Below are 13,278 nucleotides of genomic sequence, written 5' to 3' on the forward strand. Positions count from 1 at the left end.
TTCGACGCCATTTTCTGAAAACGAGATGCGCAGCAGAGCACAGCTGGCAGTGTTGCGGGTCGGCGAAAACGCGACACGAACAAAAACGACAAACGAAACATATAAATCTACTGATTCCGATCTTTTCCCTCTAAAAAAAGCTGTTCTTTACCAAATTGATGTCAAACGTAATATATATTAAGCTTGCAGACAAAGCAATTATTATTTCCGCTCGCCACGAGCATGCACTATTTTTTATCGCGGATGCAGGGAGCGTAAACAAGAGCCGTAGCTTTGACAGCGCTGCACCTGATGTATGAAACGGAGTATAATTAGCAGCTGATTAGCATGTAGAAATTAACAGGTAATTAGCCATTAATTAGTGACTTGTCATTACTTAGTAATTAGTAATTATTATGTGTGCCGTCATCCAGTGGTGACGTCACCAGTGCGACAGAGGCAGTCAAAGTGGTGAGGAAAAGGCTTTTGGGAGCCGCCGCGGTGGCTCAGTGGCTATGGTGCTCGGCTGCTGACCCGAAAGACGCGGGTTCGATCCCGGCCGCGGCGGTTGAATTTCTTTGGAGGAGAAATTCGAGGCCCGTGTACTGAACGACGTCAGTGCACGTTAAAGAACCCCAGGTGGTCGAAATTTCCGGAGCCCTCCACTACGGCGTCTCTCATAGCCTTAGTCGCTTTGGGACGTTAAACCCCACAAAACCAAAACCAAACCAAAAGGCTTTCGCCTCTACGAACTAGACAGTCAAACTGCCCCCTGAATTTTTCGCTGTGTGGTATAAATCATCGGGAGACAAAGCGGCGCGCTTTGCGCCAGCCCTGGTTCACACGGCGCTGGGACTGTAAGTATGGAAGAAGTTTTAATTAAATATTGGACTTAATGGACAATTTTTCACCACTCACTGTCTGCGGATTTTGTCGGTCCGTCCGCAGTTCGAGAAAATGACAGCTACTACGGAAGAGAGTTGAAATAGATGCGAAATGAATGATGGAACGAATAGCTCCTTCGCTTCAAACTGCCGCGCCAGAATACTTTTAGTATGCCTTTAGGTTTGGTTGGTTGGTTTGTGGGGTTTAACGTCCCAAAGCGATTCAGGCTATGAGAGACGCCGTAGTGAAAGGCTCCAGAAAGTTCGACCACCTGGGGTTCTTTAACGTGCACTGACATCACACAGTACACGGGCCCCTAGAATTTCGCCTCCATAGAAATATATCGATATGCAGGCAGTAATAGGTGAAGCAAAGGGAATACGCTCGTGTAGTAGTAAGCTCGCAAATTATGCGCCATTAACAGCAACAGCTTTGATAAGCACTCACTCCACTACCCCATGCAGCGAAGCATGAAAAAGAAAGCGTTTATAAAAATAAATCGAAGTGAAAGAAATATTTTTGCGTTTTGGCTGCGAAACAACCTCATGAGATGACCAAAGAGATATTAGAGTAGCAGAAAATTAGCTTTTGAGGAGAATAAATGGCGCATTAATTGTCTAACATCTCGGTGGACACCTGAACCGCGCAGTAAGGGAAGGAAGGTGGTGGTGGTGGAGAAAACATTTATTTAGAAGGGACAGGAGGTATGTTTGGATCAGCCCTTAAGGCACCGATCCTTACAAGCACTAGGTGGAAGTCCCTAGTTTGGGACCCTAGTGTGGGTGGCCGCCGCCCGGGCTCGCCCGACTAATGCTTATTGGGCGTGTAAGTCAAGGCAGCCGAGCAGGGTCGCCTCCCAGTCCTCCCGGGTTGGGTCGGGGATGGGGGGAATGGCTGGGTTGGAGGTGCAGGCCCAAACCATGTGATAGGTGTCCGAAGACACTGCACTACAGTGGGGGCAGTTGCCGCTAAAGGAGGGGTCAAAAAATTTCAGTGCTGCCTGGCATAGCAGTGTATTGGTGAAAGGTCGGAGAAGGAGCCGCTCATCCGCCTTCTTCAGGCCTTTACATGGGCTAGGGTAAAGGCGATGACTGTCTAGATAGTAGGTTGTAATATCTCTGAGCGTATAGACCGGATTAAAATCGGGTTCCTGATCGGGTGAGCAGAAGAAAGCAGCCCGGTGAGAGAGCGCGCGGGCGGCTGCGTCTGCTGCCTCGTTTCCTGCCAATCCTTGATGAGCAGGGGCCCATATAAGGTAACGGTCTGCGGGGTCCGTATCACGTATGCTATTTTGATAGATTAGATAGCCTAGGAAGGGAGTGCAGCTTTGTTCTTCGTACCCACAGGCCCCTCGCCAGTCGGTGATTATGTATTTTTAATCGGAACGCGAGGCCACGAGAGCAATCGCGACCTCTTCTGCTTGTGTTGCACTGCTGGCTCTGAAGGTGAAGCCGTTAACTGCGTTGCTGTTGTGGACTACCGCGGCCGTGTACCTTCCCCTGGTGAGCGCCGGGGGCGTCCACGCAGTATGCACCTGTTTTGTTGCAATAGTGTCGGGCTAGAACTTGCCCTCGTGCCAGGCGCCGACCATAATGGTCTTCACGTGACATGTTTGCTGGAAGAGGCCGCACGTGGAGGGCACGTCTCCACAGTTCCGGGACGTGAAACCTGCCTTCCATGGGAGTGTTGTGCTGCATATGGAGTCGAGCAAGAAGGCGGCAAACCGACTCCGTTTGCGACAAGTACAGTCGTTTTCAAAAATGCGTGGCCCACGGCTTCAGTGCGCCGAGCAGCCGCGGGGCCGCACCGCGGCGCTGCTGTCTCCGACCGGCGCTTGCTGCGATATTGGACGATAGCCTTCGCTCTCACTCTCGAGCTGTTACGTAACACACCTTATAAAGTCTATTTGCGGCGTTCGCCTCTTTAGCCGCTGGTGGTGGTGTAAAACATTTATTTATACTATATACAAATTGAGGCATTGCTTGGACCGTGCCTGAAGGGCCCGGCCCTCATGATCACTAGGAGGGATCCCTAGTCCGGGACCCCTGTGGCCTCCGCGGCGGCCCGGGCTCTTGTCACCAGGGCTCGTTGGTCCTGGAGAGTTGAGCAGCCGAGCAGGGCAGCCTCCCAGCCCTCTCCGGTGGGGTGGGAAAGCGGGATTGGCAGAGCATGCCCACACCATGTGATACGTGTCCGCAAACACTTCCCCACAGTGTGGATACTCGCCCGAAAAGGCCGAATTGAAATGTTTGAGCACTGCCGGGCACAGTACCGTGTTGGTGTAGAGGCGAAGTAGCCAACGCTCCTCTGCCTCCTTGAGGCCTTTACAGGGGGGTGGGTATCGGACGTGAGCGTTTTTATACAGGAGAGAGATCTCCCAAAAAGTAATAGCCGGATGAAAATCAGTAGCCTGATCAGGCGGCGATAGAGGCGATGCCCGGTGGTTAAGCGCGCGGGCGGTAGTGTCCGCTACCTTATTTCCCTCTATCCCCGCATGTGCTGATGCCCAGATGATGGTGCGCCGGGTTGGGAAATCCCGGTACTCACATTTGTGTAAAATTTGGAAAGCACGATCTGGAATTTGGCCCTGTACAAAATTGCGGCAAGCTTCCCTTGAGTCGGTGATAATGACTCGGGACGCTGGATCCGCAGCTGCAAGTGGGATAGCAACTTCCTCCGCGAATGTAATGTTGGGGGCACGGAAAGTGAGGCCCTGAACTGGGTTGTTTTGGTGGGCAACGGCAGCCGTTGTTGGGACTGGGAGTCCGAGCCAGGAAACGGTCGAGGCGACGGTGAGTCAAATAACTTTTATGTACAGTATGCACAAGGGCTTTTACATGATGCAAGGGTCAAGAGCACCACGGGCTAGCACAAAGACGAAGGCGGCCCCGGCGGCGAGCGGAGCTCCGGCGTGGTGGCTCTTCTGCTGCCCGTCTGCTGCTCGGGTTCAGCGCGGCTCCGTTTTTATAGCCGCTGGTAACGGTTACGGCAGCCAGCCGTTCAAATCCTCCAATCACTGGCCACCGTTCAAATTAAACCAATGGTCGAGAACCGGCGAGCGTCGGAGGAGCTCGCACCGACGGAGAGGAGGAGAGGAGGAAGGGTCCGTGTCGGCGCCGCGGCGGCGGGATGAGTCACGCTGCATGTCGCGACTTGTCCGAGAAAGTCTGGGCCTGCTTTGAGCGCCGGCGAGCGCGCAGCGCTGGTTTAGACAGGCCCGCCAGCGAAATGTGGGCTCCGGCACTACACCGTGTACCAACCCCCAAGGTGTGGACCGGCCGCGTCCGTGTAAAATACCTCTGGTCGAGCACCATACTGCATTGAAATGGCCTCCGCTCGCACAAGGCGGCTTCCATCATGGGCATCTTTTGTCATGTTATTGGGGAGGGGGCGAACCTCTAGCGCGAAGCGCCAGGCCTCGGGCATGGATACCCGCTTCTCCTCTTGGGTTGTGCAATTGATGTGGAGGCGGGTCAGCAGGCGGCTACCCGCTCGTGTTTTGCTTAACCACAAGTATTGATTGCTGAGATGAGCCTCGCAAAGCTCCCCAAAGTGTTCGTCATCCCCAGGCCGAGGAGACGTTGGTTGGATGTTGCAATTGGGAGGTCGAGAGCTCTCTCATAGATTTTTCGGAGAATCACTTCGAGAGCGTTCTCATCGCATTTTCGCAGGTGGAGGTACGGTGCCGAATACAGGATTCGACTGGTTACGAATGCATTGGCCAGCCGCAGGGCGTCTTTGCATCGCAACACCCCTCGTTTGTTTGATACCCGGCGGACCATACGGCCCACCTGATCCCCCACCTTGTGGAGTTTCTTCAGCGTGGTGTCAATCTTGCGGTTTTTTTTATGTAGAGTCCCAATACTCTGATTTCATCGTGTTCAGGTATCGGGCCACTAAGCAGGGAGAGGGCAATTTTGGTTGTGCACCTTGGATTGGGACGTATGTGCACGAATTCCGATTTGCTCGGGGAGCACTCAAGGCCGCAGCGGTGTGCATAATCGTCCACAATAGCCGCCGCTTGCTGGAGGTTGGCCTCGATTTCTCCAACCGAACCGTGTGTTGCCCAGAGGGTGATGTCCGCGTACAGGGCATGCTGCACACCCGGGAGCTCACCTAGCAGGTTAGGGAGCTTCATCATGGCCAGATTGAAGAGAAGAGGCGAGGGGCTCGGTCTGAAAGACAGCATGCGGATATTCGCGGGTGTATGCTCGCGTCGTGTGGGCGCGAAAATCCAGTGTTATGGCAAGGTGCTCCCGCTTTGCCGTGCTCACTTGCCGCTGCTTTTCAACAAGTGTAGGCTCGCGCAGCGCCGAGGTACGGCGGTTTGCAGTGGCGAGGCTTTGCTTCTCTGTTCTAATTGAGCTTCGCATGTATAGTTGTGCCAAAATCGCGGTTTAAAATTTTTTCATATCGTTTGAAGGGGAAAGCTTTAATGGGCCATTCCCGATGAAGCTGGTGGCCTCTGTGAAGGGAGATGGTACAAAATGGAGGGTGCCCTCATCGGCAATGCCTACCTCATCAGGAAAGTAAAGCTGCATAGGGGTGGGTTATGGCGCATTGCTCTGGAACAGGGGTGGATTCTACTGGATTGCGGGGAATTACGTAGGATTCAGTTGTATAACGGGCGTACTGCGGCGGATTCTGGCGGATCGCGATGGATTAAGATTGGACTATATGAAATTAGGTTGGAATACGTTGAATTGGGTAGATTAGGAGTGGGTCATGTGAGTTGCAAAAAATCGCAGGCCAGTTTTTACAACATCGACGTTCGAGAAGCGTTCGAGGAGCGATCCGGAGAGGTAGAGAGAGAGAAGGGCCTAGAATTAGTACGGTCGGCAAACGGTGGGCGGTAAGCGTGCGACGAGTGCGGAGCGTCTTGGGAGAAGTCCCCGTACGATGGGCGACGAGGACGACTGGAGGCAAACGTCGGACGGTAAGCAGGTGACGAGTACGTAGCTCCGTTGCGAAAGTCTGGGTACCACTCGCGCTCGTCGCGCTGAAGCCGACGGCAAACACGGGCAACATGTCCGCGAAACCCGCAGAACACACCGGGCGACGTGCAGGCGGACTCCAAACAGGACACATTGCGGGGCTCGGGGACAGGGAGGCCGGAGTTTGCTGGACGGGCTGTGGATAGGACGGATAAACAGCAACAGGAGGCGTCGCAGCAACCAGGGCATAACTAGGTACAAAACGCGGTACAAGTGGTTCCGCAGCCATGGGACGAGGGACAGAAGCGAGGTCGTCTTGAATGAGATCATGCAAAGACGAAGACGACGGGGCTGGGTGCCGATGGGAGTCTAATGGCGGTAAGGTGGAGCCGTTTAGTTTCTCCCGGATAATTGAACGAATGAGGGAGCGTAAGTCCACGTCGGTTGAAATGAGGGTGTCCCAGGTGTCTTCTAAGCGTAGTGACTGAAGGTCTTCCAGACGATGGCAATTTATTCGGATGTCTTGTACTGACGTTGGATTCTGGGCAGCAAGCGTAATAAAAGCAAATGTCCCAAGCCCTTTCAGAGGGCGACGTACCCGATCGTACTCAGACATAACGCTGTTGACACGTCAACACAGGCCAAGTATGTCTTCAATGTAGGACGTGTAGGATTCATTGGGTAGCTCGACACGCGTATCTAGGTTTTTTTGGTAAGGCGGGGCTTGCACCAAATGTGCCAAAAATTTGTCGAATCTGTTAGCAGAAGTGAGCCCAGTCCGGGATGGCATCTTTGTGGTTCACGAACCAGGTCTTGGCCACGGCAGTGAGGTAGAAGGACACGTTGAGAAGTTTCATTGCTGAGTCCCAACGATTGACCTGGTTGCATTGGTCGAGCCACTTCTCTACGTCGTCCCCACGAAGACCAGCAAAAATAGGAGGCTCGCGCTGGAGTGTGGTGATGGTCCAAGTGGGCTGTCCAGAAGATTGGGAAGGACCTTATCGGTGCGGATGGTACGAGCAGGTAGCGACCGGAACGTAGCTGCAGTCTGGCGGCGGAGAGGACGCAGGGATCGAGAGCACACTCCAGCACTCGTGAGACGGGAAACGGAGCGCAGGATGCAGCGAGCTTTAATGCCACCCGCAAATTGTTGTTGTTGTTGTAGCCTTTGACATAATGGCACATACCCACACTGGGGGATCGGCCAAGAATCGGGAGGTAAAGGTTGCTATTCACCTGTACATAGTAAAGGCAAAAGAAAAGCACACGGGAGAGGAACACCGGGGGAGTCTACCACAAGAAGGGCAGGGAGAGGATGATAAAAAAATACTAATAATCATATATATATATATAAAACCAATTTATAAAAACCAATTTACTAGACAATTCACCAAGCCATAGGCCGTCGGCGTTCGTTGTGTTCATTGGCGTTGACCACGTTTTACACTCCGATCATTTTAAGGAAAGGAAGTGCGCATAATGGCGCCCTGGGTCAGTGGACGCCTGAACTGTGCTCATCGGCCCGTGGGGTGATGAGAGAGAGAGGGAGAGAGGTGAGCAGCAGGCATTGACAAGGTTGTGCCAGGACGCGGCGCGAAAGCGATAGGCCATCGGCGTTCATTGTGTTCATTGGGGTTGTCAACGTTTTATACTCCGATCAGTTTAAGGAAAGGAAGCCGAGCGCGCGCGTCGAGGCTGTGGCATGCCAGCTGTGCGAATGACGTCACTTGCTCCTAGCGCATGCGCAGTATGGTCGTGCAAAAGCACGCGAAACGGCGAGACTGTGGGCAATGTAGCTCAGGCAGTAATATGTGGTTACGCGCAGATGTTCCTTTCGCAATCATCCAGGTTTAATTAGAACTGGGTTTGGTGTTTGGGTTATGGAGTTTAACGTCCCAAAGCGACTCAGGCTATGAGAGACGCCGTAGTGGAGGGCTCCGGAAATTTCGACCACCTGGGGTTTAACGTGCACTGACATCGCAGAGTCCACGGGCCTCTAGAATTTCTCCTCCAAAGAAATTCTAGCCGCCGCAGCCGGGATCGAACCCGCGTCTTTTGGGTCAGCAGCCGAGCACCATAACCACTGAGCCACCGCGGCGGCTCATTAGAACTAATTAGAACTAAACCGCAGCCAATTTTTTTGTCTCTAATGTGCTGCAAGGCGAAAGCTTTTCCTGGCACACTGTTTATTTTTATTTTTCTAAAAATTTCTCATTTTTATTTTATTTTTATTTGTTATATTTTATTGTTTTTTCTACTTTTCACATTTTAAGATTTGATTTTATATTTATTTTCTTATTTTCTTTCTTTCATATATTTCTTTTTTATTTTTATTTTCCTTTGTTTTATCTTTTTTTATTTACATTTCATTTTGTAATGTACAGGTTTTATTTCTTCGTTTTATTTTGTATTTTTGTTTCTTTTTTCAGTTTTGTTTTCATTTCTTATTTTTATTTTTATTCCTTTTATTCGGTTTATGAAAGCCACGCTTCCGCTAGATGCGCCTTTAATCATGCTCAAACCTTCGGCCTCTGTGGCGTGGGGTATTGAATCCCGCCACGGAGGGCCAAGATTTGAGAATGATTAAGGGCTCCGTGGCGGGGTGGTAGCGTCTCCGCTACCTGGTTCGATTCCCTTCTTCGATTCCCAGCCCCGACGCAGTTTCTTTTTAAGTAGTGACGCCGAAACGCGGACAAATCTGCCGACACGGATGCTAACGAGAGAGTGAGGCATTAAAGGCTTCCGCCTTATTATCACGGAGAAGTTTCTCCGCGGCGTCGACAGATTTCAGCGCACACACCAGCACGTTTTGGTCCCAAACGAGCCACACCGCAAGTCCCGCATTTGCGTCGTCCCCGAGGATGCTGCGGATTGCAGCGCCAGCTTGTTCAGGACCAAAAATTAACTCGAGTTCGACCGTGTTTCGCGGTTTGAGCACCACGATGATGTCTTTTTCGATGCGCGGCGTGTTCTGCGGCCGCCACCGGAGTTGCTTGGAGCTCTTCGAGGCTGCACTCAGCCAACACCTCCTAGAAAGACTTGGTTCAGCGCACTCCTGCCCTGCGTATGAGCAGAGCTAGCCGACGCCTGTTGCTGGGCGGCACCAGCACCAGCGTCCCTCGATGCCGCCGCCGCGTTCTTCTTTCCGCGCCGGACGCGGACCATATCCTGAAGGTATTTGCGCCGAACGGGTGGTAGCGTTCCGTGGACTCCGTGGCAGCGCTACACGCTGTCGCGTTCCACTCATACAGGCGAAGCTTTATGCGGAAAACGCTTTCGCCTCTACGCCCTTTAGACAAAGTGCCGCCTGAATTTTTCTCCGACGGCAGCCGGTAAGTGAAGAGCGCTACGTGCACGTTCAAAGGAAGAATTTACTGAGTAGAAGAAGAAGAAGAAGGAAGAAGTGCCGGCCATGGAGATCGAGCATCTGACTTCATTTTTGGGAGGAATGGTGTCGATGCAATTCCGGTGGCGCTTGTACCGTTAGGTGATGGAGTACTAAAAATGAAGAATTCCAAAGCGATCCAGCACGAACTGAAGAGTCTGTCAAATCACTATCTCGACATCTCTGAAGTGCGTCCTTTCGGGAGGCGTGGTATTCTTTGCAAGTCGGCAAACACTGAGTGTGTGTCGGATCTGCTCCGGTGTCGTACTTTTACTGCAGTTCCGGTTAAGGCCTTCATTCCGGAACAGCTTGCGTGCACTAAAGGTATTGTCCGTGGAGTGGACCCGTCATCTTCCGCCCAAGAAATTCTGGAGGAATTCCAGGACGCAGGAGCCGGGGTTATTTCTGTTTACCGTTGCTCGCGCGAAGTCGCAGGAGTGCGTGTTGCTACAGAGTCGGTAATTACAACTTTTGCTGGTCGCACCTGCCCCTCTGAGCTGAAAATATGGCCTATTGTATATCGCGTGGACCCGTTGCAACCTCGTCCTCTGCAATGCTCAAACTGTTGGCGATTTGGACATAGTGGTAAAGCCTGCAAGTCGGCGACTAGATGCCGGGTGTGTGGTGAAGGTCACTCCTCCGACAGCTGCACTGCTGGTGAACCTGTCTGTTGCTTGTGCAGTAACGCCCACAGTGCTGATGATGCCACTTGCGAAAAACAGTCACAGGAGCAGAGTATCTTGGAATTAATTGAGCAAAATAGATGTTCCCGAGCAGACGCTCATGCGCTTTTAACCGCAGAAATCACTCTTACGCCAGCCTTGTGCGTTCCTCTACTCCCGACCTTGAAGCCACGCTGTCTGCCACGATTGTGTCAAGCGTCGAAAAAGCACTGTCAGCTGTGGTAGAGCGTATGCTCAGCAGCTTTACTCAGGCTTTGTCTGAGATTGCTGCGAGTCAGGCAGTTTGTCATCTCCCACCTGCAGTGCCGCCAGTGACAACTTCACTTCAACCGTGTGCTGAAAGTTCGATTGGACCATCATCTTCCAATATACCGACTCCCGTGCCACCTCTCGATATCGTCCCAGTTAGTCTTCCTCGCAGCAGTGTCTGTACTACTGATGTGGAAATGACCTGCCCTACACAGAAGCGTCGTGCTTCCACCTCTCCCTCTAAGACCTCCGTTCCCCAGCTCAAGACTAGAAAAGGGCCTGCTAAAGTCTCCTCGAAGTCTGATGTGCTAAAGGAGGCTGTTTCGGCCTCTATTCTCGACTAGTTAACATGGCTGGTGTAAAGGTTCTACAATGGAACTGTCGATCTCTTGCTTCTTCTCTTACAGATTTAAAACTTCTTTTATCTTCTCATAATCCAGATATAGTGCTCTTACAAGAAACTTGGCTCTCATCTGTAAAATCATTTTCATTAAATAGGTTTCGTGTTTTTCGAGCGGACCGCATACATGGTAGGGGCGGTGGGTTAGTGACCCTGATTTCTTCAAAACTGTGTCACCGCGCATCAATTAATAAAAAGGTTATGCTTCCCGACTGCGAGCTCTTAGCTGTTGATCTTATTTTGCCGCACTGTGCTCCTGTCACAGTTGCTAACGTATATTATCCAGCAGGAGTAAACAGAACAGACCACCTGGACAGCTTGCTTGGCAACTCTAATAAGGTCATTATTGCTGGAGACTTTAATTCACATCACGTTGTCTGGGATACCTACACTGACTCTCATGGTCAGATGTTATGGACATGGATGTCGGCAAATAATGTGCGCTGCTGCAATTCTCGGGCCATAACCTTCATCCGTGGAAATTCGAGTTCAGTTCTCGATTTGTCTTTGGCAGCAGGTGGGGTAGGTATAGGGGCATGGTCCACAGTTGACAGTGGTACGTCTAGTGACCACTTGCCAATTATTTTCACCATCTTGGTGCGCTCACTCCATGGGCAGGGTTCTGCCCGAAAGTTAGTTAATCTTGCAGCCTACAAATCGTCTTTGCGCGCTTCCCTTTCATCTGATGTTTGTTCCAACGGAAACGACAGGGCTCAGCGAGTGTTTCATTCTGTTTTGAAGGCTACAGAGAGTTCCCAGTTCATTGTGCGGTCGGGTGTTAGCAATAAATCACCATCCCCATGGTGGAACGCTGCGTGTGAGACAGCCTTCCGCCGTAGGAAAGCAGCATGGAAGAGCCTTTCGCATAATCAGAGCCCTGCTAATTGGATCAACTATAAATTTTTCTCGGCCTCGTTTAAGAGAACAATAGCAAAGGCAAAGGATGACTACAATCAAAATTTGAATGCCTATTTGTCAGCCCCAAACAATAGGAAGGCTCTGTACGGTTTTATGGAACGGAATATCCACTCCTCATCAATGCAGTTAACAAGCTCGGCTGTACTGTCCCCACATGAGGCGAAAGATGAATTAGAGCGAATCGCACAAGGGCTCGCGTTACGCTTTCATGAGAAGCGCAGAGTGCCCTTGTTCGACCCCTTCCCCTGCTTAGACTATGTGGCGGTTGATAAATCAGAACTACTAACTGTAGTCTCTGCGATGCAGTCTTCGGCTCCGGGTTCGGACGGTGTTACGGTCGGTATGTTGAAAATCTTAGCTGAAGAATTCACTCAGGACCTTCTCGATCTGGTCAACGCTTCATTGGAAGCTGCATGGCTGCCGCACTCCTGGAAGGTGGCGAAAATAGTATTACTCTTAAAAGATTCAAAAAAAGGATTCCATCTTGATAACATTCGGCCGATAGCTCTAACATCCAATTTGGTAAAGCTCGTGGAAAGAATTGTGCACAGCCGCCTGTCAAAGCATGTTTCAGAAATTAATGCATTGTGTCCAGCCCAGATTGGCTTTCGCCGCGGATGCTCAATATGGTCTGCCCATGTTGATTTAGAGAACAGAATCCGCGTTGCGATGCGAAAAAACGAAGTCCCAGCGTTAGTGACGCTTGACATTGCTAAAGCGTACGACAGTGTTGAACATTCTATCCTTCTCACGAAATTGTCAACACTACACCCGCCGTACTACGTTTATGCGTGGATCCGCGAATTTTTAGCGGGACGGCAGTTTTTTTGCACTGACGGCTCCTTCACTTCAGACACCTACGCCCAGACCAGAGGTGTGCCACAAGGTTCTGTGCTTTCGCCACTCCTTTTCAATATTCTATTGTGTGACATTCCCATCCACCCTGACGTTACAGTTTACGTTTATGCAGATGACATTGCCTTCTTTGCCTCGGCAACCGACATTCATGCCCTGTATCGTTGTCTTCAGGCTTACCTCAATGCTCTCGAGGTTTGGCTTAATAACATTAATCTGGTGTTAAATGTGCATAAAAGCAGTGTGTTAGTTTTTCAATCTAACATGCCTTTATATATATCGTTACAATATCGCACGGACATTATACCGCAGGTGGACTCCTTGCGGTATCTAGGCGTAATTTATGATGGTAGTATGGACTGGCGGCCCCACATCAAGAGTATCGTTGAGAAAGGAGAGCGTGCGCTGGGTCGGCTACTTCGAATAAGCAATAGGAGATTTGGCATGCGTCGGGACACGCTCCTACTCCTTTACAAAGCCTATGTCAGACCCATTTTGGAATTTGGCTGCATACTCTTTTCTGGGTCCGCCAAATACAAGCTCCGTCCGTTGCTGCTGTTAGAAAGGCGTGCCCTGCGCCTCTGCCTCGGCCTCCCTCAGTCAGTTTCCACCGCAGTTCTGTACCTGGAGGCTCGTATTCCCGACCTTAACTCTCGTTTTCAGCTATTAACTGTCAGGACTTTCTTACGGGCATTTGAGTCTGCTTCTGGTGTGGCTACACCTATTTTTGTTTCCCACCCGGCTCTCTTTTTTAGTCATCATTGGCCAAGGTTTCGCCTCCCTCAGGTCGTTTTTACTCAAAACCTTTTATCGGTCATTGGTGTAGACCTCAGTTCTGTGTGTAGAGTAGGTTCTGCAACATCCCCTGTGGATATTGCTTTTGATTATATTTTCCCACCTAATTCAAAGCATCTGCCGTCCAGGACCCTACTTAGTCTCCTCTCAGAACACCTTGACTCTTTCCCCCACCACAGCGTGATTGCTACAGAT

Source organism: Amblyomma mixtum, chromosome 1 (assembly GCF_055824585.1).
Source record: "Amblyomma mixtum isolate Tamu chromosome 1, ASM5582458v1, whole genome shotgun sequence".
Taxonomy (NCBI): Eukaryota; Metazoa; Arthropoda; class Arachnida; order Ixodida; family Ixodidae; genus Amblyomma; species Amblyomma mixtum.